We start from the raw sequence: 25,628 nt of genomic DNA, 5'->3' as shown, positions 1-25,628 counted from the left end.
TACATGAGTGGGTGTACAGCACAGTAATGCATGCGTGTTTGGCATCTGGTGATCTTTCCCTGGGTGGTTGGTTTACTTGCCAGGGAAGAATCAGGGAGTGGGACTGTATCTCCTGGGCCACCTCCAAGGGGAATATGCTGTTCTGTAAATATGTGAGCTAGAGCTAGAAAGCTAGAGGCAGAAGTATAAGCCATCTATTTCAGACAGAGTGAAAAAAAAAAAAAATAGGATTCCTTAAGCACATGAAAAGTTCACAAGGAATTGTGGGTCTTACAGAAATTTATTGACGTGTAGTGTTGAAATGCCTCTGAAGGAATTTTCTTAAGATTGGCATTTGTATGGAAATGCTTGGTGTTGCAAGTATATGATAGCATGGAATACTTTGGTTCTGTAACTCAATGCAATCCCATCACGCCTCAAAAAACCCCAACAAACAAACCAAACCAAGCAAACAAAATTCCCACCCAAACCAACCAACCAAAAAAGAAAAAGCAAAAGAAGCCCTATCCCCCACTTCTTTGCACTGGAAGTAGATAATATTCTCCTTCCTTTTTCATCATAGGGTACCTGACTTCTGAATGAATCCATAGAAAGTCCCCATTCCATATTCTTTCAGTGTGAACACTATAAAATAGCTCATGATCATACTGTTTCTTTTGCTTTTTTCTTCTGACAGGCACTGTGCCTGCAGATCCCAGATGTAAGAAAAGTTAGCTTTAAAATCAAATTCTGATGGAAACAGAAGCCTGACTCTTCTCCAGCATCCACATTTTCCTGGGCACAGAAACATCCTTGTGTTTCTAGGCCTGATTTTTTATAGGAAGCATTATTGTTGCCAACAGAGAGAAGAAGATCTGACAAAGGCAGCCACACCTAACTTCTTCTAACTGGCCCCATTTGTAAAAGAGACTGGTTTCTAAACAAGATGTTACCCAAGCGTTTAGTGAGGTGTTGAGTTCACCTTGAAACGCATATTTAGTTTTTGCAACACCAGTGCCTTCCAGTTAAAACTCCAGTCCAGATGATACGCTAAGAATATTTTATATTCTATCATCATGCCTTTTGCGAAAAAGAAATCACCAATCTTGTGCATTTTAAAGTTATTTCAGATTTGCAGTTTTATTTAATCTTAATGGTTAACTAAATAATAGTATGATTTTTCTTTTTAAATCACAATAACACCTTTTGGGGAAAAACATGCGCTGAAGTTGAACATGTTAGCTTGATTTTTTTCTTTTTTGACATCTAATTAAAGGATATGTAATTAAATATTTAAAAAAAAGGATAAAATCAAACTAGAAATAAATGTATGATAACAACCAAGTGAATAAATGAATGAATAAAATAACTTTCTGAATTAGATTTTTATGTTCTGGGATACAGCATTCTAATAGTAAAACTTACGCAGTCCTTGCAGCACGTAACATTTTTGTTTCTGAAAGACATGGTGAGAACAGATCATTTCTTTTCTGTGGTCAATTGCAGTTCAAAATCACTGAAAATGGTTGTAAACTCAGTGCCGTTTAAATCAGTGACAAAACTTCTTCAGTGCAGCTGTGATTCAGTTAGGTTATCTTTTTTAGCACACCTTGGATGAACAGAGCTGTATTTATAATGTAGTAGTTTCTCTGTAAGCACATTTTTACAGTCACACACATTAAATCTATGTATATGGTTTCCACACAACTGAAACCTTACAGACAACTTTGCAACTTCTTTCTTTTTTAAACTTGGGCATTTTTTACTAATGCTTTCAGTGCATTTCAAGACTCATTAACATGCGTACAGGCTTTCATGTGAATTTTGTAACTATTTATAAGCACATATATGCAATGCTGAAGAAAAATTGTTGAAGTCACAGCAAAACCAAGTTGAACACAGGTTAAAGAGCATTTACCATCTTCAATATTTGCTCTGGAAGTAAGCGAGTTTCCTCAGCATTTTATTTTCTGCTGCACTACTAGCTGAAAGCAAGAGAGCATAATCTCTCTGTCTCTTGTTTCCACTTTAGCACTCCCCACGAGACACATCTTTTTGCAAGATCAACATAAAAAGAGCGATTATATCTCTTCATACAGCTGGCTGTTAAAATCATTAGAATCATTGCAAGCTGGAGCAGAATCTGGTCCATGCAGTTGACTGGGCTTTCTCTTGTGCTTGACTTTAAGCACCAGCAAATAGGACTTGTGTGTTGAGGTGAGAAAAAGAGGGAAAGAAAATCCTACAGGCAGAGATTTCCAAAACCAAGAAGAACTGGATATGCCTGAAGTGGTTTGACACAGACAAAAAGGTTGGAAAGCAAGTTTCCATGAAGAAGGTGGATTCCTGAAATGATTTAGTCTGACAGTGTGCTGGGAATCAAAATCACAGGGGTGTTTCTTCCTAGCAAATACAAAGACCATGCTGCACAAATATATGAGTGTGGCCTCTGATTTCTATTCCATTGCAAGATCATCAGCAAAGCCCCACAAACTGATTATTTTCTTTACAAGTGGTTATATTTTATCAATTTAGTGGCAAAAAGGAATGCAAAAGCCCTGGATTTTCAAAGACTAGAGCACAGACTCATTTGCTTTGTGATGGTGTGCTAATCCATAGCTCTTCTGCTTTGATAATGATAACAAAAATGGACCAAAAAGAAAATCACATAGTAAAAAACTTGGATTTATATAAAGCTTTCTGTACAAATAATGATCTTGGAGCACTTTATTCAAGAGTCAGAGAAAAACAAACATTGTCTTAGCTCGGGGGAAAAGGTATGATCCTGACACAGCCTTATAATGCGAAAATAATTTTCTGCACTTCATTATTTTCAAAGGGGAAGAGAAGAAGCATAAACTGATGATGATTAGCAGCAAGCAATCGCAGACAGGCTCCAAGGAATTTGTTGTTGCCTAAGCTGTTGTACAAAACATATTTTTGACTGTGATTATTTGCATCTATTTTAAACTGGATACTCTTTTATTTTTCTTACCAGCTTTCCAGATTAAATTTAATTACAAAGCAGCCAGATTTGTACCTAGAGTAGAAGTCAATAGACTGCAACAGCATTAAGGAGATTAATGTGCTCTGTGAGTTAAAAGAGCAACTTTCTGAAAGAGGATTTTCATGAAGTTACTTGTTGAAATTATCAGTCCAGTGAATACACAAAAACAAGGCTGGGTGTGCTCCCTTCATTAAAAGCATCACATGTTGATATGGAACAAAAAAAATTTATTTGTTTGTGGTTTCGTCAACTTTTGGAACAAATATGACAAAATGAACTGCATCAAAATCAAAGACCCAATTCTGCAAACCACTGTTCATGAGAACTTCAGAGCTCAAGGGTAATAGTGAACCAATGTAAAAATTCCTTCCAGGTTGGTTTAGTTCTCCATATCTGGCTAACAAGTGGAGATGAAGAAATGCATCTGTCTCAACATTGTTGAGAGGGAGTTGAATTTAATGATTATGGAGCAATAACAGAAATGACTGACTCACACAATCTCACCTGTGTAAATATGCAACTTAGAAAAAACATTTTAAACAGTTTAGCATCATTCACATGGAACGGTGAATATTAGGGAAGGTCAAACATATTTTTCCAGTCATTATATTGAAAACACAAACTCTTATTGGGTTGAGGCCTGGTTTAAATTACGTATAATCATCATGGGCAAGCAAGTGGAACCATGAGCCAGCAATGTGTCCTTGTGGAAAGAAGGCCGATGGTGTCCTGGGGTGCTTTACAGAAGGCATTGCCAGCAGGTTGAAAAAAGTTATCCCGCCCCTCTACTCAGACCTGGTGAGGCTGTATCCTGGAGTGTTGTGTCCAATTCTGCATTCCTCAGTATGAGAGAGACATGGAGCACTGGGAGTGGGTCTAGCAGAAAGTGACAAAGACAATTAAGGAGCATGTCTCTTATGAGGAAAGGCTAAGGGAGATGGGCCCATATAGGTCGGAGAAAAGATTACTGGATCTTATAAATGCTTACAAATACCTTAGGTATTTGTCAAGAGGGTGGGCCCTGACTATTTTCGGCTGTGCCCAGCAGCTACAGGATTAGGGGCAATGGACACAAACTGAAACACAGGAAGTTCCATCTGAATATGAGGAAAAACTTTTCTTTGAGGGTGGCAGAGCACTGGAACAGGTTTTCCAGAGAAGTTATTGGGTCTCCTTCTCTGGAGATATTGAAAATCATCTGAATGCGACCCTGAGAACCCCATCTGGGGCAAATTTGCTTTAGCAGAGCGTTGAATAGATGATCTACATAGGTCCCTTCCAACCCAACCATTCTGTGATTCTGTGATTTTCAGTAGTAGGCACATACCTTTGTTTGTATTAGTACCCTCTAGAATGCCTGCTGAATTGGGATTAGTTTTAGAAAGGGGAAGAAGTAATAAATGCTCTACAGCTTCTCTAGACAGAATCCATGGCTCCATCTTTCCTTTTTTTCCCTCTTTTTCTATTTTCTTCCTTCCTTGCCAAGCTGTCTAAATTTTGGAAATGATTCTGGAGAACTCCGAAGTTTCTAAAAAGTAGTTTTAAGCTGGTACTATGTCTCAAAATAGGAAGCTAGACTGTTATGTGGGAAAATATCTTTCACCTAATACCCTGGATATCAGGAGTAGGCATTCTCAGGTGCCCAGTCTTCTTCCCTATAAATAGATTTTGTTGGAAAATTAGCTTTTTCTGGATTAGGTGTACTTTAGCTGCAAGCATACGTGATATCTGAATAATAAAGTGCCACAGTAAGCAACACACTGTTTTATGGATATGTTCTCAAAATCTTGACCTCTAAACCCCATTTGACCTTGCTAGGAACCCATCTACATTTCGCAGTTGAATTTTTTCAGAATTCACCGGTGTTCATCTAACCATAAGGTGTTTTCAGGTCTGTATTTCTTCCACATTGTATAATGCAAATTTCCCCCAAAGAACATTTTAATATAATTTTATTTGTATTTTTCATGTCCTTGGTGAATCCTCTGCTTGCTTAGATACAGTCTGCTTTAGAATAGACAGCCTTTAGATTATCTAGGTAAACCTAGGAATTTCCTGGTTTAAGATATCAGTACTTGTGGAAGTGGTTGTATTTTTCTTAGAAATTTTAATATGAAATTTTTAGGCCTGTGGAAGGGAGGGCATTGTTTTCCATAACTAACCCCTGCTGTGCATTTCTTGTCCCTCCCCATCCCTCCCTCTTTAATTGTTCTTCCATAGGTGCTTGGATTCTCTAATTCCAACTCTCAGTCCTTTTTAGTCTGTTCATATTCTTAATTGCCACACCGAGTATCAGAGCTTAGGCAACTTTGTCAGAGTGTGAGCCAAATTCTTTGTACTTGTTTCTGAGGGTATGTTTATGTGATGTCAGATGAGTGAGTTAGTTTGTTTAATGAAAATACCTCCTACAGCTGGAGATTTATGTTGCTCAGCTGAGACATTCTAACAGCATGTATATGTTCCTTTTCTGTTGTTTTGACAGGCACAGTTGATTAGCTGAGCCCAGTTACATCTTTTGTATGTAAATTCTGGGGCGCTAGGCGGTCTTTTGTCAACATTGTGATTTTCACATCAGGCAAGAATGGTGCAACCTGACCCTGGGTCTTCACATGTGAGCAGCGTGTCTGGCTCGCTGTGCCACCTAGCCTTCAAACTGTAAATATCTCCATGAATATCAATTGTTTGCAACCTTTGTTTTTGCATCTACTAAGTGCTTCACTGCTTGAGGTTTGCATTAAGTTCTCTTTGACACAGTCGGAAAATTCATCTTCTTCCCAGACCTTGCAAGCATCTACAGCATCTGTCAACTGTGGGGAGATAAATGATAGATAGGAATGGCTGTTATTCCAACCAAATAAAGGGAAAAGGACTGGCACTGAAATCAGGCTGGGGTGGGGGTGGAGGATGGTTCTTTCATTTATATTTTTCTTTTTTCTTTTACACAAACTTCTTGGCATTGCAAACAGCAACTGGCACTAACTACATCAGGAACCTAACGACCATTTCTCCAAGATGTATTTACTAAAGCATGATACTCACAATAAAATCTGCTCTAACAGTTTTACAGTAGAGTAGAATCAAGTTTTGATCTCTCATGTGCAATCAGTATTCTGTTTTGAACTGACTGTTTTTATTTCAAGAAATCAATCCTGAAGCACAGGAACAAGAGGAATTCTGTATGCCCCATCCCTGGCAGGGTTCAAGGCTGGTTTGGATGGAGTGCTGGACAATGTGATCTAATGAGAGGTGTCCCTGCCATGGACAAGGGGATTAGAACGAAATGATTTTTAAGGTGCCTTCCAACCCAACCCATTCTCTGATTCTATTATTATTAATTGCTGTTGTTTTTATTAGTATTACTAGTAGTAATACTATTACTGCTACAACTACTACTACTAATACTACTATTAATTTTCCACAAGCAAATGCAATAGAGACATATCATTCCATATACAAAATATTTGCTTTAAGGAAAGGAATAGCAGGAGTCTAATGTATTTAGTAAAGGAGAGCAGATGTTCTTTTCTTCCCCCTTTTCAGGAAGGCAAGCAATTGCCCTCTTTTTTATTATCTCAAAAGACTGATTAAGAAACTTTCTACCTAAGTGGTTTTAGCAGTCATTGTCTTGGCTGGCACAATGTCATAATTATGCTTCTATAAATCTTTATATTTCACCCATTATGTCCTGAGTTAGGTTGTTCTCCTGTTGTAATTTGCATCTTTCCAAACTTATTTTGAAGAACATAAAAAATAAACATTAATTTTACATTAAACAGAACCAGAAAAGTTTGAGAATTCATTACTCCTTTTTCTCAAATCTATGAATATCTTCGTTCCATGAGAACATTCCTCGATATACATTATTTTAATCACCTTTAAATAAGTGTATATTATATTGGTACGATAATTCCATTTAAATTTTTTTGTAATATTCTGGGTTACATATATTCTGCTGCCTAATTATCTTCAGCATTCATTATGTGCCTATATTGTTATCCAACAGAAGAACAGATTGTACCAAGCTACTGCTTATGCTGGAAGGATTGAAGTCATTTCCACATACATTTTGAGGCAGCCTGATATGATCTGCTCTCGACAGCCAATATCTTCCTGCTGCATGTACAACTAGAATTATTGTCCTCGAGAAGGCTTACTAAAAAGGTGTATAGATGGGCCACTGAAGTTCTCAAATTTTCCCTGACAATATCTCTATCTTTGTACGATTTTATTATCATCCCTCACTCAGGATTTCCTGGAATAAATTATTTGAGTCTCAATTAATTGCTGCAACTGAGAGTTGAAGCTATTAGCAAGCCTTTGGCAAATAGCTGGGCATTAGTATTTATTACAGACACAGATGCATGAGAGGTGCTATCAATTTTGTCTTTGTTGGATTTCGACTTCAGTGAATTGTTCATTGATTTTGGAATTTGAGAGGATTCTAGGAAACTATTAAACAAATGGGCAATTTTGGGAACCATTTTATAACACATATAGTCACAGCCTAGACATTAGATGTCAAGCCATTTACACAAAGGTCCTTTTCAGCCTCACTTGGTGCACATGATCTTCCACCTCATGACGTATTAGCCCATGGTAAATTGCGTTCTTTAGGCAATTTCTCCTTTAGGTATGAATGAGAATTAAAAACCAACATGGAAACATCTCATGTACAGATTTTGTTTGGTCAAAATTTTTCTTCCAATTAATACACTATTCTTTTTAAATTTTGCTATTCTAATATTGTGTGGTGACTTACCCGGTGCATTAGAATTCCAGAAATCAAAGCAGTTTTAAAATAAATTTTTCTTCCTATGTTTTAACCATGCAGTTATTTTCCCCTTTAAAGTATATGGAATTATTTGACAAATTTCATGGATTTGCAGAGTTTACTGAAGGCATGTTCTCTGAGTTTTGTGTGGGGTGCATTGTACAGTTTTGCTAACAAGGTGGAGATACACATTTTTACAGCAGCTTGGATTTTCAGACCAGAAAAATCCTAGAGAAAAAACTCCTCAAAAGAAAACTCCCAAAATGCATTGAAATAATGCTTGAAACATTTAAGCATATAAATATCTTCTAGAAACTGTCTTTCAAGCACTTTGAAAATGTGACTCTGTCACATAATTATTCATCAGAAAGTTAGATTTTATTATAGTCTATTCAATATTTGTTGTAGTGTATCATTTAGAAGAGCATTAATTTTCTCTTCTATGGCTATAAACATTTTCATGGCCAAGAAAGACTGTATGTGTTGTTTATAAAAAAACATTTTTTTTTTTGCAACAGGGTAGGAAAATAAGGAGAAATCTTTTAAAACAGGATTTCTTTTTCACTCCCAGGATGTAGTATTTTTGATCCCAAACTTCATGCTACCTTCTATTGTCAGCAGCATGTATAAGCCTATTTTAATAGTCTAATATATCTCATCAACAAAAATTATGTCTTCAAATGAAAATCTATGCATTTCTCCCAAGATAATGGTTCTTTTTTATTACCTCTGCACTCATATATATAAATTTTAACATAATTTTCTTTCAAGAGTGTGGGGTTGTTTTTTTCCTCAAATATAAACCATATAGAAAACAATATAATTAACCTCTTTTTCATATACTTTTTTTTTAAGTTTGCAACATGCAAAATTTCTTCTTATGCCAACCATCATTTCATATATCTTTTATTTTCTTATGAAAATTTTTTTGTTTAAAAATGAATTTTTGAGTTTTTCTTAAAATGAGCCCTTACTGCTTGAACTGGAATACAGGAGTATAGGCTGTCATTAATCTCAGTATTTTTTTGTTCAGATGCAGTAATGCCTCCTTATCAAACACAAAGGTTTTGTGTTCAGTGCTTTATTTTCCCCCTAAGAGCTAATCCGATTACAGCATTCTCACATTCAGACCAACCATATTTTTAGTGATTGTGTGCTAGCTGAGCATTCCCTTTTCATTTCATTTTCTTAGCCTGCTCCTTCTTCAGAGAAAAATGGGTGTCAGATAGTAAACTTATCATCCTTTCCTCCCAATCAATAGAACTTTAATTTTCTGAAGATTTGGAGATTTTTTTTAATTAACAAATTTAATAGTTACATTTGTAAACAGCTTTTTAAAAATAGAATCATCATCTTAGAATGAAATAAGCTGGTATGAGTTTTTTGTACTATACTAAAGATAGGGTTTTTTATTCACTATTTGTTTAAACACCACTTAACAACTGAAGTCAATTTCTCCCTTATGCATTCAGTCAGATTAGCAGGAGAAATACACTGTGGATTAATGAATAAGGAAAAGAAAAGCTCTCCTGGTACATCCTTTCCTATTATACTACTAAGTAACATTACCCACAGCTACCTCTTGAGTCTGAATCTGCTGTGTTGTCAGATGTGATAAATCCTTATACCACTTTTTTACTTTACATAAAACTGCTACTATAGACTCATGTACTGAGACTGCTTGATACAAATAATTTTTTTAAAAAGGAAAAGTTTTAGAATTTTAAATATCCCAGAAGACCTTTAGTGTTTCCCCTTAATCATCTTCTCTCCTGTCTACTTGGTTGCTAGTCCTCATTGCTGCCTGTGCCTTTTGCTCCTTGCAGAAGATGCCATTTAGTTTTCTGGTTGTGAGGCTGCTGAAATATGACCTATTACCAAGTCAGGAGAGATCCTCTCCTGGGTTCATTTATCTCTTTAGGACCTTTTAGCTCAAAGCATAATTTCAGGCTTTCAAGAATTTTTACCTACAAACAAAGCTGTGTGTTAGAGTTATCTTTTTATCACAAGGCTATAGTTTTATCACAAGGCTATAGGTTTTATCACATCACCTGTATGAGAACACCAGCAGTGAGTTTTATTAAATTAACTGAGTACTTCATTGACTGCTTTTTAATGTGAGGGAGGAAAAGTCTTGAAAAATAACTGGTCCTTGCATTTACAATACAACATTTCATATCCTAATGACTCTCATTAAGTGATCATCCTTTTTTTCACAGCGATGGAGGCAAGTAATACTCCTTTAAGAAAATGCTAGGTGATTTTATATCAAAAATTAGTTCTTTCCCCTTTGTTGCAGTGTGTTTTGGGGTTTTTTTAATCTCAAATATTCACTTTCTGATAATTCCTTATTTATTTTAATTGGGATTCCCTTTAGAATTAAATTGGGGTTTGCCTGCTGCTATCCACATATTGCTTTTTAATAAGAAATAATATTTCTATTTCCATCTGGTCTAATTGCTTAATGCAGGTGATTTCTACCTTTGGATTAGGTATCTTTTTTCCTTTAATTCTCATGAAGCTGTGGCTCTTTTAGAGGTTTTTCAGATTCCTCTGTGGTTTATACACATTTTTTTCCTTTGTCACTTTCTGCAGAGCTCTGAGAAGTAGACCCTGGACCCATGTGGCCTATACAGGAGAGGGAAGCATCACTGTCTTAGTGTGTCTGAGAGTTTCCTTAAGCTGTTTCCAGCTTCAGTTAGTCTATCAAGTGCTTCTATCTTTCTACTTTTTTGTCAGTTCCCAGAAGAAGATTTGCACCTTGGGTGCCACTGATTTTGTTTTAGGTGCAGAATCTCTAATATCCATCTTTGTGACAGAAACTTGCCTGTTCAATGTCAAGATTTTTGTTGTTGATGGTTTTAGATTTTGGTATTAAGATAACCCTAGAGACTGTTCCAGTTACTCCCTTCCATACTCCCTTCAATGCCTAAAGGGAATATTTTTGGTTTTGGTTTTTTGGTTTTTTTTTTGGTTGGTTTTTTTCTTTGTTTGTTTGTTTATTTTGATTTTAGTTTCTTTTTAAAACAAGAAGATTCTTTCTAGGAACAACATTCTTATACTTGGTCTCAGGGATCTCCAGAGACTTTTTGTTTGGGAGTCTCAGGTTTCCAAAGAACTAAACTATGGATAGGGATACTTTTTGCCAAATACAGGACTAAATTATTCTTTCCTGCATTGCAGGGGGTGAAGAGGAAGATGACCAGTGGACCAAGGTAATCTCACTGGGGCTTAGATCCTTTCACTGAATGTAGCAACCTAGTTTAGCTCAAGATAAGTGAAATGACAGCTGATTTTTAAAGTAATTTTTCATTATTGTAAAAGGCCACCATAATACAACACTGCTATTCCCATGACATCACTTAAGTCCCAAGCATTTTAGAGAAGAGTGGATTGAAGGAAGGGAAAATACTCTTCTTCTTCAGGAAGTACTTTACTTTTACATTCTCTAGGTAACAGCAGAAACCAAGAAACCTGTTTCTGCTTCTTCTAGTTTTGCTATGTACTCTCTGAGGAATGTGTTAAAACTTTCCTGTATCAAGTTTTTAATTCTTTGCCAAGTTTCTCTGAGGAAAGTGTGTATGCTCATTGACATTTCCTGGGCTATTCTTGTTTGAGATACCTGCTTACACAAGCCAAGGAAAACAAGTGACCATTAGGCCTGACAGGCGATGGGTCACATGCTGGTGGGAAGTCTTGTTCCAAGGCTCACCAGCCACAATTTCAGCAGTCATCCTGTCTTAATTCCTATTCCTCAGCAAAAGCTGTGAGACACATCAGTGTTAACACCAGGGGATGCACCAAAGGAGGGCTGTTTTGATCAGACCTCCTGTACATCAAGACAAGTTTCAGTGAGCTCACTCAGGGAGAAAATGAGGGCTATTCCCTGTCCACACCCAATGCTGTTAGTTAAACAAGTGTGATCATCCCTGAATGAAAGGATGAAAATTGTTTTGCTTGAGGAAAAACAATATTGAATTCAATTGTGTAATACTGCACACCAAATTGACTACAACACTCCCTACAGTTAAGCCTGTAGTTCAGCTGTATAACAGCTGTATTACAGTCCAAGAGGGAGTTTAAGAAGCTTTTTAAACAAGAAAGAACATAGTATGTTTCATATTGCTATGGTGCTCTTTTATAAAATAAAGATATCAATAAATAGAACCTGAGATTCAAAATTTATTTTGTAGTTGGCTTCCTTCAGGAAAATATAAAGTATTCCTGAGTCTGATCTAGTGCAAGTCCCTGTACGTATTGATTTTACAACAAAGAGGGGGAAAGTATCAACAGTTATATTAAATCCAGGTGGTAAAATAGTAAATCAGGCTGATTCAGTCACTTAGAATTCAAAATTTATAATAATTGAATGACATGGCTAAGTCAAAAAAAGCAAGAAGTAAACATCAGGGTGACATAAATGAACACAATACATTTTTGAAACAATATATTTTGGTGATATAATGAATATTAAATACATCTACTGAAATTTTCTTTAATTCATCATTAAGAATAAAGAGGAAAGAGAATAAAACATCTGTCAACTGCTCTGATTCAGACTGAATTGATTAAAAGAAACGTCTCCTCATAAAGGCAATTCTACCGTGGGTCCTGTTATTCTTAGAGGACTGATCAGATGAGTAACTTATGGCTAAGTCATGATCTTTAGCTTTACTGACAAATTTCATTAATAAACAAAAAAGAGCTTGACTCAGGACAGAGGAAGTGTGAAAATGGCCAAAAGTCATCTTTACAGTAAATTAGAAATAATATGTTACTTTGATTTCAAATTTTTAGTCACTTCTCTTCCATCCCAGTATGAATGTCTGCATCTAAATCTATTGCTGTTTCAAAATCTGGATTTTCTCAGAGTAACTACTACTGGAAGGTCTAGAAGAGACTGAATTACTCAGTTTTAAGCAAGGAGCTCACTCCCACTTCTCTCCGGTCCCCCAGTTTTAGTTCCTTGATTCTTTCCCTCCCCTTCACTGTTCATGCCTGATCATCCTGTATTGTTAGGTACTAATGCCTGCCTTGGAGGAAAATTGCCCATCAGACTGTGGAAACTGTCCTCCTAAAGTTCAGGACCTCAGAGGATAGGATTGGCTGGACACAAGAAACAGGCTAGGATTGGAGTAGTTTCTCTGACTTGTAACAAACTGACCTGTGCAGGGGACCAAAGCCATGTGGCAATGTCAGCATCCGTGACTGAATGTGGTCTCTCTCCTCTCAACACACAGGTGAGGTCTGGGTTGGGGACTTGGCAGTAGGGGCCTCAAGGAAAGCTGTGACAGGTGAATGTGAAGCTCAGTGGCTGAAGCCCTGGTTTCTGGAGGTGGAAAGAGGTGGAAAAAAGCAGACAGAATGGATGTTTGATTGTGATTCAAAAAGACAGAAATATAGGGAGATACATTCAAAGATGTGAGGAGATAAGGGTTTGGGACATTAAGGTTTGTAACTGAAAATTATCCTCAGATTGCCCTTGTCACAGACAATCTGTGACTCACTGGTACATTTTCCTTTTTAAAAAACGAATCAAAACAGCAAACACAGGCCTTGTTTTTCCCCAGACTATCCACTGAACACCTTATTTTACCTTTGGAGGTCTTGATGTATCATTTTTCTCTCAATACCTACCTTCTCTTTCTATGGATGTGGAAATCCTTCACTCTTATCCAAGGTTTCTCATGGAAAACATCCTGAAAGAACAGATCTCTTGTTGAAGCTTTTTTTCTATTCCTGTATGCCCCAGAGGAGATTTGCAGTGGAGAAACTGAGCTTACAGAAAGACTCTGAATTATTGTCTTCCCCCAGAATGCACACAAAAAAAATTTCTTTAACAGAACTGAAAGTTGTTAGAGAGACAGAGTTTCTTTCATCATTAGAAGACTACTTCTAACAAAGGATAGTTTTCCAAATTAATACTGTAGCTACTCACCTACTCTTTCAAATAATTTTCCTTACAGATAATTATAGAGGAAATAAATTAATCTTTATTTCCTCTATGGGGAAGTCTGAAAGGAAGAGGGAATACTGGAAGTGTGACAGGGTAGGCACTTCAACCAGTCCTCTGTACTTAGAAACATGATTTCACATAGGACTCAGCCTTACTCTCTGACAGTTTCTCAAGACTTTTCACTCTTCCTGAAGTGGTCATCTGATAGTTTTTCTGTTGTATGCTGTATGCCAGGGGTCTGTTTTGCTTTCTATGTAAAAGCTCGTTTCAAACCTATGTTCATTCTTGCTGCTCTACTTTCAATATTAATCCAAGGATGGAATTTTAAAAGTTGCTTATTTTACTACTTAGAAAAGTTATGGGTAAGTGTGAAATACATTACACTACTTAAATACCTGCATCTCTGCCATCTGAAGAGAACACTTTTGTTCAGTAAGAAATGCTTATGGCTGATTCTCAGAAGAAACATGACTATAAAAGTGTAATCATATTTGGGCCCTTCAAGATTTTCTCTACCAGTGTTTTTCTCATTACATTACAGAACTAGATAGAGATCTAATATAATGCAGCTATGACCTGTGTTTAAATGAGAAAACCCAAACTGAGCAACTTACCATATTCTAAACCACAAACAATCTTTCAAAACTAGAATATCCACTGAGATAATCGTAGAAAAGAACAAGACATAGACATTTTGAACATCCCAACACCCTTCTCCTTGGGTTTTTTCAAGACACCCTTCCCCTCCTGGGATGCAACACAGCAGTTATTTGACTGTGCACACAATGGTTTCAGAGAAAAAATTAACACAATATTCAGAATGAAAGAAAAGCTTTCATAAATCTAATGTAAACACTTGGCATGGTTAAGACTATTTGAATAATGCTGAACTCTTGTAAAAGGCTTTATTGAGTGTTTAATGGCAGCAAACCTATTTTTTTTATGCAACTGACTTCCCTGTAACACGTAAGAAAAAACTCTTCTAACAGAATGGCACATAAACCTCGATTTCCCAGTGATTACGCTTGCTTTTACACAAACATTCTATTGAATCTGGGGTTATCTAGATGGGTGAAACTGATGCACAAGGAAAGAATTATTCAAAAAAAATCTGAACATTTACTCAAGGGAAACATATTGCCTAAGATATTTCTTGCCAAGCTTTATTTAGATCACATCCTCTTTTAAAATAAAATATCTGTCTAGGTTTTCTATAGGAAAACAGCAAGTTGATTTAACTTTGCTTAGTTCTTTTAAGTTGCTAAGAATATAAACTAAGGTGATCAGACTGCAGGCACCTATTAAATACCATTTAGACAGTTAAATGTTCATTACATTTGACATCACTTTCACAGATATTATTCTGGTAGTTAGTAACTTAATCATTAGTTTTTAGAAAATTTACATGTCAAATTTTTTGGTTGTATGTGTAATTACTACAATAAGGAAGTCAGACAATGTAAAGAACCTCAGGAAGCTGAACAAGAGGAAGGCCAAAGTTCTTCACTGAGGGATGAACAGCCCTACGCACAAATATATGCTGAAGGACACCCAGCTGGAAAGCACCTTAGCAGAAAAGGACCTGGGATCCTGGTGGCCATCAAGTTGAACATGAAACAGCAAGTGCCCTTGCAGGACAGGAAAGACCAATGTTACCCTGGGTTGCATTAGGCAAAATATTGCCAGAAGGTGAAAGGACATGATCTTTCCCCTCTACTCAGCACTGGCAATGTTATATGGCAATGTTATATCTGGGATGCTGGGTCTAGTTTTGGGCTCTCCATTATGAGAGACATGGACATACTGCAGACACCCCAGCAAAGGACCATGAAGATGCTGAAGACATTGGAGTGTCTTCCCTGTGACAAAAGGCTGAGGAAGCTGGGACTGTTCAGCCTGGAGAACAGAAGGCTCAAGAAGATCTTATCAACATATATAAATACTTAAAGGAAGAGTGCAGTGGCACAATGAGGATGGGGCCAGGGTCACTGCAGTCATGCCAGTGACAAGACTAGAACCAATGAGCAGAAACTGTAACAAAGACAGTTCCCTCTAAACATCAGATTACACTTTTTTTATGGAGAGGGTGACCAAGCCCTGACACAGGTTGCCCAGACAACTGTGGAGTCACCATCCTTGGCAATATTCAAACACGACTGGAAACAGTCCTGCTTGAGTAGGAAAGTTGAACTAGATGACCTCCAGATGTTCCTTCCAGCCTCAGGTGTTCTGGGATTTTGTCACTGCACACATAAGATTACATGAAGTTCCATGTGTACTCTCTATATCTGTACAGAAGATATTTGTATTTCTGTACAGCATGTATTGATGAACCCCCAGCATTTTTCACAAAACTCAGTATAATGCACTGCAAAGACATTTTAACTTATAACTGGATGTAGTAAAACTTACTGTGACAATACAGATTGCATTATTTGAGGTGGGCATTTACTGACAATTTTTCACTGCTGTTTGAGGGGTTTTGTCTCGTGAAAATCTTATGAATTCATAACGGGACCAGTATATTCATCCAGTTTTATCTCCTAGGAATAATATCAAGATGACTGGGAAATGATGTACTGGTCTGACAGAGACTGAGTACCTTGATATAGAGTTTGCATCCTCTGATGCAGCAAGATAAATTACTGAGGTTTATTTCCACTTTAATACTTTTTCATGATAGCACAAACAAGGTGACCATAGAAAATAAATAATTAACTAGATCAAACTGGTATTGACAAACTGCAATCCCTTTTGGCTGGATTAGATACATTTTTGTACCTTTGTCTTTCTCGACTGGCTACATTACAGTTCAGTTCATGTATTTTACATTTGGGGAGGAGAAAGGAGGTGCACAAAGATGTTTCACTTGCTTGTAATATATACAAGATTTCTTGAAAGCAGGAAGAGCCTTTGCTGTCTACGTTAATATTTATGTTACTATCTCAATGTTACTATCTTCCTAAATGTTTAGGTGATTAGGGTATTAAAGTCAAATGCATAGTTCAAATATTTTAGCCTAAAGTTTTCTTCTATTCATTATTCCTACATCACTTTTTTTCCCTCTAATTTGTGATACACTCATAACATCATTGAAGCTATTTTTTTTTTGCAAGAATTTGAGGAGAAGAGGAAAATAAAAGAAGTGAGCTTTAAAAGATAGCACTGAAGTTAAGAAAACCAGAACTGAGAATTGGATAGACAAGTGAACAGCAAAGTGCATTTGAAATGCAGTATAATCAAAAGCAGACCCAGAAGTGCCAGAGAAACCAGCAGGCAGCAGGTGCAGCCTCTGTAGGGGACTGTGCTGTCGTTCCCAGGTTTGACTGCAGGAGAACCTGCAGAGCACATACAGACCAGCAGTCGTGTTCAGTAGCTCCATTGTTTATGACTAATCTGCAAAAGGATGAGCAGCATCTGAAGGCAACCACAAAATGAACATCTTACAGTCATAATAGGGTGGCTTGTACCATTTCTCCTTTTTTGCTGCCGTCTGTCATGTGTGTAGATTAATGTAAGGTTATTTCCTACTCTTGTTGCAGTCTTTTGCTATGATAATAAAGTATGAGAATTTGAATGTCTAGCATGTCCTTGGAGTACAGGAGCGTTTGACATTTTCTGTTTTAGTACCTAGCTCTGCCTTCCCCAGAAATGAGTGTGGCTATAAATGTTGATGAGTGGAATGAATAGCCAACCAAAACTAAGAACATTGTAAAGGTCAAGGTAATTCTCCACTACCATTCTCAGTGTGCCATATTCTAGCCACTAAACACTATCACAAAGTCCGCAATAAAAACAATGCAAGAACACAAAGACTTCTGTGTAGGGTTTTGCATTTCATTTTGGTTTGTTGGTTGTTTTTTTTTTCTAAAAATGATAGTGACAATAGTAACAGAAGAAAAGCAAGACAATCCATTTACAATGCATGTATACTAAATGAATGGTCTTTGTGCTAAAGAATAGCTTCCATCTTCTCTGCATCTGAAATGACTTTTGGAAAGAGAACATAACTGAACAAAATCCATGGAAACAAAATCTGTAAGACCCAAGAATAATAAATCAAAACTGTTCTTCATAGTGTTACATTTTAATATTGAGTGTTTTTTCTTGTTTGGTTTTTTTTTGCTGGTTTGTTTTTTTTTTTTAATCTCATGCACATCAAAATTTAAAATCAACAATCAACTGTAATGGCATAATTCTGAAGAGAAATGGAAATATGACATTTGTCAATCCAGGCCAAAATTGTTGCAAAGAATTTATGCATGTTCTCATAAAACACAGCTGTGATATTGCAGTAATTTGAGCCAAAAACAAACTGTAATTTTAATGACAAAATGCTTCTGTTGTGTAAAGTTTGCACAAAAACATGATTACGTTTAGTATTTTGATCTCATCAAACTGGCAAAAACTGCCAGTCAATCCTGGACATATGCTTCTATTATTAAATCTAATCTATTTGCACGGCAGTTGCAAGTCTCTTAGTTCACTGAGCACTGCAAAAATATAGGCCCACATTTAATTGGAACAGATTCTGATACAAGAAGAAAAAATTAATCCACACATTGGACTGGTGAAAGCCCTTGAGTAAAATGCATTTCATTACAAATAAAAAGCCCTGTGTAGAGAGGACACATGTCACTGCTCTTGCTCCTCTGACATTTTCTTGAACAGGAATTCATGGCCACCATCTCCAGTATGGCATGCTGTGCTCTCAGACTGCAGAAAGAATAGGAAAATAAAGTCAGCCTATCTATCCTTTTCAATTAGATTGCCAAGTCTCTTACAAAAGATCTGTGCCAAATTGATTTCTTAAAGAAAAATAACTAGATTTGATCAGAGTGTTAATGACAATGGTGCCATTCTGAGTTGTGCTTACAAATAGTTTGGTTGGGTTTTTTTCAAGCCAGAACTAAAACCTACTTATTTTTATTAAAAAATGGAAACATAATTGCAGACTATATTATCCTATTAGTTCAGCAAAATGCTAATGAGGATAGAGTAAGTAGTTGGATTTTGCTGAGACTTGTAATTAAAAAATTCATGTATGTTTGGGGTTTTTTTTAAATTTTTTTGAAATCATGCAGGTTCAGTGAAAGAACTTTTATACCAAGACAATCTTTATAGCGGTTTATTTTACTGAGTTATGTCAAAATTTCAGTGAAAGAATTAAAAATGTGACAACATTATTAAAATAGATTTTATTTTGTTGTGGTTTGTTTTGCTATAAATAAAATATAACTCATGTTGTCTAATAACTTTACTATGAAAAAAAGAGAAGTGTTATCAAAATAGGTAACAGTTCTGGGTGAGAAAATAAACACAAAAGAAAGCCTAAATCCAACTCAACAGCAGATTGCCCTACCAGCCCGACATAAAAGAAAATATATTTTTAGATAAAGTGTTTAATTTTGTGCTTCATTTTTCCTATGTTCTTCTCTTCTGCCTCTGACTGAAATGTATCTTGTTTTGGGGACAACTTGACATTCTTTTCTTGATTAACAGATGTCATTTTTGCCTCACAGATCATGGCTTCTGAAGGCAGACCCCATTAGACTGGTTAGTGACCAAAAAGTAACACAAATATTATTTGTCTCATTGTAATTCATTGATTTTAGGATCTGCAGTGCCTTTATATCTAGATTTATTTTTCATTATTTGAATATAATTTCTTAAATGGAATGATATTTGGAAAAAACTAGGATGAATCCTTAAATCATCATGAAGTTTTAGGTTTATCCCATTTCTCGTTGTTGGTCTAGAATTGGCCTGGAAACATATTTTTCTAAAATCTTAATATATCTTCATGCTGATGGAGTCCTTACCTTATACCATTAATATTCCTGATATTACACAGCTGGATGGGTTTCTCTGCTACAAGATCCCTCAAGTAATTTGCAGAGGTGGAGGTTTTCAAGGACATCTTCAGATGCCTTAAGAAAAGTGGAAACAGGAGCTAGCTATCAATCCTTCTTGAAATTTCCATCTGCCCCACTGTCTTCTGGAAGATAACCCAAGTTCTGCCAAGAGGGTAAAGGCGACACAGAGCTAGTCTGGAATTTGTGCCTCACTTAACAATTGCTTTTTAATGACCTTCGGAATTTTGATCCAGGGCTAGTGGCCCAGTGCCATGTAAGCAGAAAAGGGAAGACACGGTTGTTCTGGTGCTTCCTGAAGGTCTTGGCCTGGAGATCCCACAGTATCACACAGCACAGCTGGGTTTTGGGGTCATCAGAACTTAGCTGAGATCAGATTTACTACATTCCACTAAAAAGTTCTTCACAGTGACAATGGTCAAAAACTGGAGAGACTGCACAAGGAGGCAGGGAATTTCCATCCTTGGAAGTAACTAAAATTCTTGGCCAAGGCCCTGAGCAGTCTCATGCAATTTCAAAGCTTGCCCTGTACTGAGCAGGAGATCAAACTTGATGGTTTCCTAGAGTTCATCCAAACCTATGTAAATCTGTGACTAGGGTCCTGCAGATGCTTGAGCTCCAGAGAAATCTTAGAGGAGTATGGGGGAGGGGGGAATTATACAGAAGGGGTCAGTCCTGATTCATCTGGCATTGCCTTGAATACGAAGATGAAGTAGTCTACACCTGATAAAGGGCTTCGGTATCTACTGATGTGCAAGCTGCTATAAAGACATACAAATATTATTCATTACTAGTATTAGCTCAGTTTTCATTACTGAGCAATGTCTGTTAATAATTCTTTGTTTAATCTGCTCTTTTTTGGGGGCAATAATTGAAGAACTAAAAAAATTTAAGAGACTCAAGAATTTCACCCGTAACAGGATTTCAGTTATCTTCAGAATGAATCTCACAGTGGCAGTTCTTCTTTCTCAATATTCTTTGATAAATACTGTACTAGACTCTTTTATACAAATCTCCTTATTTGCACAGAGCATGGAATGAATTTTTTTTGCTTATGACAAAACAGGACTTTGCTGTAGTAGTGAAGGGGTCATATTTCTTTTTCTGAAAAGGAGGACACATCATGACATAGATTTTTAATACATATTTTTACACCTTCACAGTCTCAAAAAAACCTGAAAAAAAATTAATTTCTGGTATTTCCATGTAGCTCAGATGTTCAAATATGGTAACTATATTTCTGAAGTAAGTATATATCATTTTCTGCTTAAGATGCACAGAGGATCTGGGAGATAAGTATTCATAAATGGATTTTTCATTTCTTTCATTTGAAATCCTGATAGGCTCCACCTTTTTTTTTTTTTTTTTTGGACAAGTTTGCTAATGGCTTTTTGGGTACTAAAAAAAAAAAAAATATCTAACTTTTAATATTATCCATACTTACTGAAGGTTGCCATAATCTGCAGTTCTTCTTCCTGGAATATGCTGTGCTTATCATAATAGCACAGTGATATTTAAGATGTTATCCTTGCCAACTTGTGGTTGAGCCTAGCAAAAAATGATTTGTTTTGCTGACATGAAAGGAAAAGAGAAGAAGTTGCAAGAGTTTGGGGAAGGAGTGGTGGAGTCTGGAACAGGAGGACATGTTTCAATAACCTTTTTACCAGTTTAAGAGGACCACGTCAGGTTTTTGCGTGCTAGCTCAAGGAGAGGCCAGAGGTGTAGCCGCAACCCCACTGCACTAGGGCAGGCACAGCCACACACAGAAGCGCAGGCAGACGGGGCTGCGCTGCTCACCCGAGGGAGCCGTCCCTGAGCTGATGGGAAGGCACGCAGGCAGAGGTGAAGAAGGGAGAGAGGGGATGCTCCGTAGAGGTTCCACACAGAAGGTTTATTGAGGCAAAACGATGGGGGAAGGAGATGGAAAGCCAAAGATCTGAGGGTGTCCAGGGAATTTATAGTGGGATACCTGACAATGGGATACAGGAGGTGGGGTTGAGGGCAAGGGAACCAATGGAAATAACACAAAGGAGGGACTTAGGGAAGGAACCAATGGGGTGTCGAATACGACAGAACTTTCTAGAATTAATACATATTAACTTTAGGGGAAATGAATATTAACAAACTTATACATAAAACAGGAAGGGGAAAACACTAACCTATCATACAAAATATGTAAACTGCAGAACTGGGGGTTTATGGGCTCTCACCCTATTTAGAGAGTGAGACATTAAACCTGGGGGCCTGACCACCACTGTTTGGTGTCTGTTGGATTTTCAGGGGTCAGGGTGGCTGTAGCCACCTGCACTGCCTCAGATCTCCTTTGCCACTGCAATGTGTGCCCTGCAAGGAGGTAGGGAGCAGTCTGATATGGATGTATTGCTAAAACATGTGCCTAAAGCAGTCTGGAAAGATTGATTGCACACTAGAAGAGGAGCACACTGCACAGAAAGGAAAGGCTCCCCTTATTCTCTGAGGAAGATGCAGGAACTGAGAAGGGGACCCTTCCTGGTGTCCCTTGCATCTTGCAGTCCATGGAAACACCAAATCACAGTATTTGTTTTATTGTCTCTCCTCTACAAACCTAGACACTGAGAATAGGAGTAATTTCATCTAATTAGTTGTCTGAAAGTTCACATTTTAATCAAAGTTATTCCTTGCTATCCATGATTGAAAGAGCCTAGAGGAATAGAAGAGAGGGACCTCCATAGTGTAATTATTCCCATCCTCTGGAGACCAATTCAGACACATAACACAAACATCTCTCTTAAAATGGGATGAATAAGTCTCCAGAGATGCCCTTATTTCTCTCCACTGATTGTAAAGGAAGCAGTAGATACCTAGCACTGATGAGAGTCACTGGATGCCTATACAGATTTAGGTAAAATGGATTTCCTTCTAATTTTCTCATATTACAGACACTTACAAGTAAAGTCAGGGTAATGAAATGAAACCGATGTATTACTTTAATTTACAGGTATAGAAGAAACATTCTTTCCAATGCTACTATTACAGGTGAGAACATGTACTATAAAACTGTCCATCAAAAACACAAATAATGATAATAATTGTAAGGTAAGTATAACACAATTTAAAGTATAACAGAGGTTTGCACTAATGTGGGATTCATGAGAGCTAAAGTAAGTTGTTTTATTTCTCTTTGTCTGAGGTCCCCTTTACTTGGCATTAATTTTTAGCAGAAATATCAAGAAGAACAATAAGGATGATCAAATATTTGGAATATCTTACATACTATAGGAGATTAGGATAACCAGTACTCTCCAACCTGAGGGACAAATATCAAGGAGAATAAAATAATGACAAGTACTGAAAAGCAGGAACTGAGAAATTGCACGTTGAAATATGTGTTGAAATGACTTGGAGGAATAAAACAAGAACATTAGAGAAGAAGTTTGAGACAGAAAAAGGGAATAGCATTTAATACCATCTTGTTTGAAATAGTAGACTTCTTTGTAGTGAGATGTTGCTGGTGACAGTAGTTTATGCAGACTCAGAAAACATTTAGTCTTACCAAAGTATATCAGAATAGTCTTTTCACCAAGAAGCCCGTGAATGGCTCATTGTCAAAAACTTTCATGGTATTTCAGGCAACATATCATAGTATGGTTTTTCTATTCATGTGTACTTTCCTAAGGTCCTCTACAGACCCTTTAAAACATCCATAAAGAATTCTAGATTGCCAACTGTACAGGTCCATAACATTTTGAGTATATTATAATTACAAACTTAAACTACCAAGTTAATTCACTGAAGCTGGCAAAACATTGTAGGGACAAGTCTCAGTCCTCTGGTATGAGGCATCTGACTATGGCTTGCTGTGAAAAATCTCTTTGTTTTCTCTTTAATTTTGTTTATTTTCAAAATCATATACTCAGAAAATTCGTCAGTTTCTTTCAAATCAGGCAACCTAGATGTATGTCCTATGAGTACCTTTACTTGCTGTTTTGTCACGAGTGTTTGCTCTTCCTTACTGTTTTATTTTTAATAAATATTGTCAGTTCGGCTCCCTGCCAACATGCTGTTAAAAACTCAATGTGACAACTATGCTACTAGCATGCTAGAAGCATGATAACTGGGATATATTTAATGCCTGATTATAGCCCCATGACAGAAAACAGACAATTCTTTTCCAATTTTCCAATCTAGTATCAATATGGAACAAAAAGCCCGGGAAGACATTACTGCAATGGAATTGCACAATTTTTGTCCCAATGTTTCACAGGTCCTACTGAAATCAAGCTTCCTTCAGCTTCAAACCATGCATCTGTAGTTCAATAATAATTTTTTTTTTTTTTTTATATTGCATGGTATGTGGAAACACTAGCAATAGTGACAGATCACAATAATCATGAAAAAAATTCCTTTGGGACTATAACCAATGGATTTTGTGCTATTTATTATGTTTGGGGTATACTTCTTACCACTGTAGCCACAGAAAGTGGCAAATTTTCAGTTCAGCAATTCAGAAATGATTGGTTGTTTTTCTCCTGTGATCATCCCTAAAGTCTTCAACCAATTTCACGAGCTTCAAATTTATGGGGATGGGACTTGAAGTTTTTAACAAACTTACTTTCATTTTAAAATTTCTTCCATTTTGATGCTAATGGACTTGGGGCATTTCAACTGCCCCCTCAAGATTTTCACATGAAAAGAATATTACCATTGATCTTTAAACTATTGAAAAATGTTGGAATGTCACAGATAACACAGCAAAACACATCAGTAAATAAAATGCAAATATCTTCTATACCAAAATCTAGTTCAAGCTTGGTCTGAAATAATCACTCCAGATCTTCTTTACTGTGACTGGAGGGAAGTATTCGTGCCTGAGATTAGCTAACTGGCCAAATCAGAGTTATTAACTCCAGGGATTCTCTTCTTCTTTCTCTTTTCTCCAAAGAGACTCTCACGTGGATCGGATTTTTCTTTTGTTGTCATTGAATGTCTAGTGACACAAATCTCACTTTGAAAAATGCAACAGCTAAATCAAAAAAAAAAAAGTATTCAGATACAGGTACTACTTTATCAGGTATGAGCACTACAGTGAGTGAGAATTTTGGTGTAAGTCTCTTGAGCACTAGTAACAGATGCTTGCTGTACAACAAATCCTTTATTTGTGAAAGTGAAAATTCTTCTAGTCCTTCTTCCTAGCCTGGAACTCTCCCAAATCCTGGGTATCATTACCAATAACACAGTTGACTTTGAAACAATCTGTTCCTTGTCTAATTTACAGCAAGCATTTTCTTCATTGACCAGAGACAGTTTTAGTGACTGAAAGGTTGATCTGTTTTGTTTTCTGTGTGCACGAAAACTCCTAGAAAATGCTCAGTCCTTCCATAATGTTGAAGTGTGGGGAGAAACCAAGAAGTCTCAAACATTTGCCTTGACCTTTCTGGTCAGGTAACTACACCTAGGATCGCATTGACTGCTTCTGTAAGGTGTATGTTAACCTCTAAAATATTCCTGTGAACACTTTGTCTTAACATTTTTTAGAATGGTAATAATCAAAACAAATTTATTTTGTTTTTCAGATTGCTAAAAACCTCCCAACACTTTCTTCAGCATCGGTGCTGAATAAATCATTGTAATGTTCCCCTGAAGTGAATTGAAAATTAATTTACACAGTGAAGATGATCCTCCTAATAACAGGGTACATGGAATGGGGAAATTGGAAATCATTACCCAGCAAACATTATCAGCATTATTTTTGTAGCTGCTTTAGATTGTATTGTAATAGAAAATTAGGAGACTGACTGTGAAGAAGTCTAAGAGGGTCCCCTGAAGAGCTTCTGCTTTAAAATTGATTCTTTAAAAAAGCATTAAAAAGCGATTGGAATTGATTGCCTGCTAATATAAAGGAAAAACTCTTTGCTACCATTTGTGTTAAAAAAGAGCATCTTCATTCATGCATGTTATTAAAACTACTGGCCTGAAAGCCCCTGTAGAAAGATAAAGGATATGGATGGGATATTAAAACAGCAATCTTTACTTTGTCTGGGATTTAAAGTTAATATGTCGCTT

The sequence above is a fragment of the Corvus brachyrhynchos genome, unplaced genomic scaffold, assembly GCF_000691975.1.
Source record: "Corvus brachyrhynchos isolate BGI_N302 unplaced genomic scaffold, ASM69197v1 scaffold14, whole genome shotgun sequence".
Classification (NCBI taxonomy): Eukaryota; Metazoa; Chordata; class Aves; order Passeriformes; family Corvidae; genus Corvus; species Corvus brachyrhynchos.
This window is presented reverse-complemented; position numbering follows the sequence as displayed.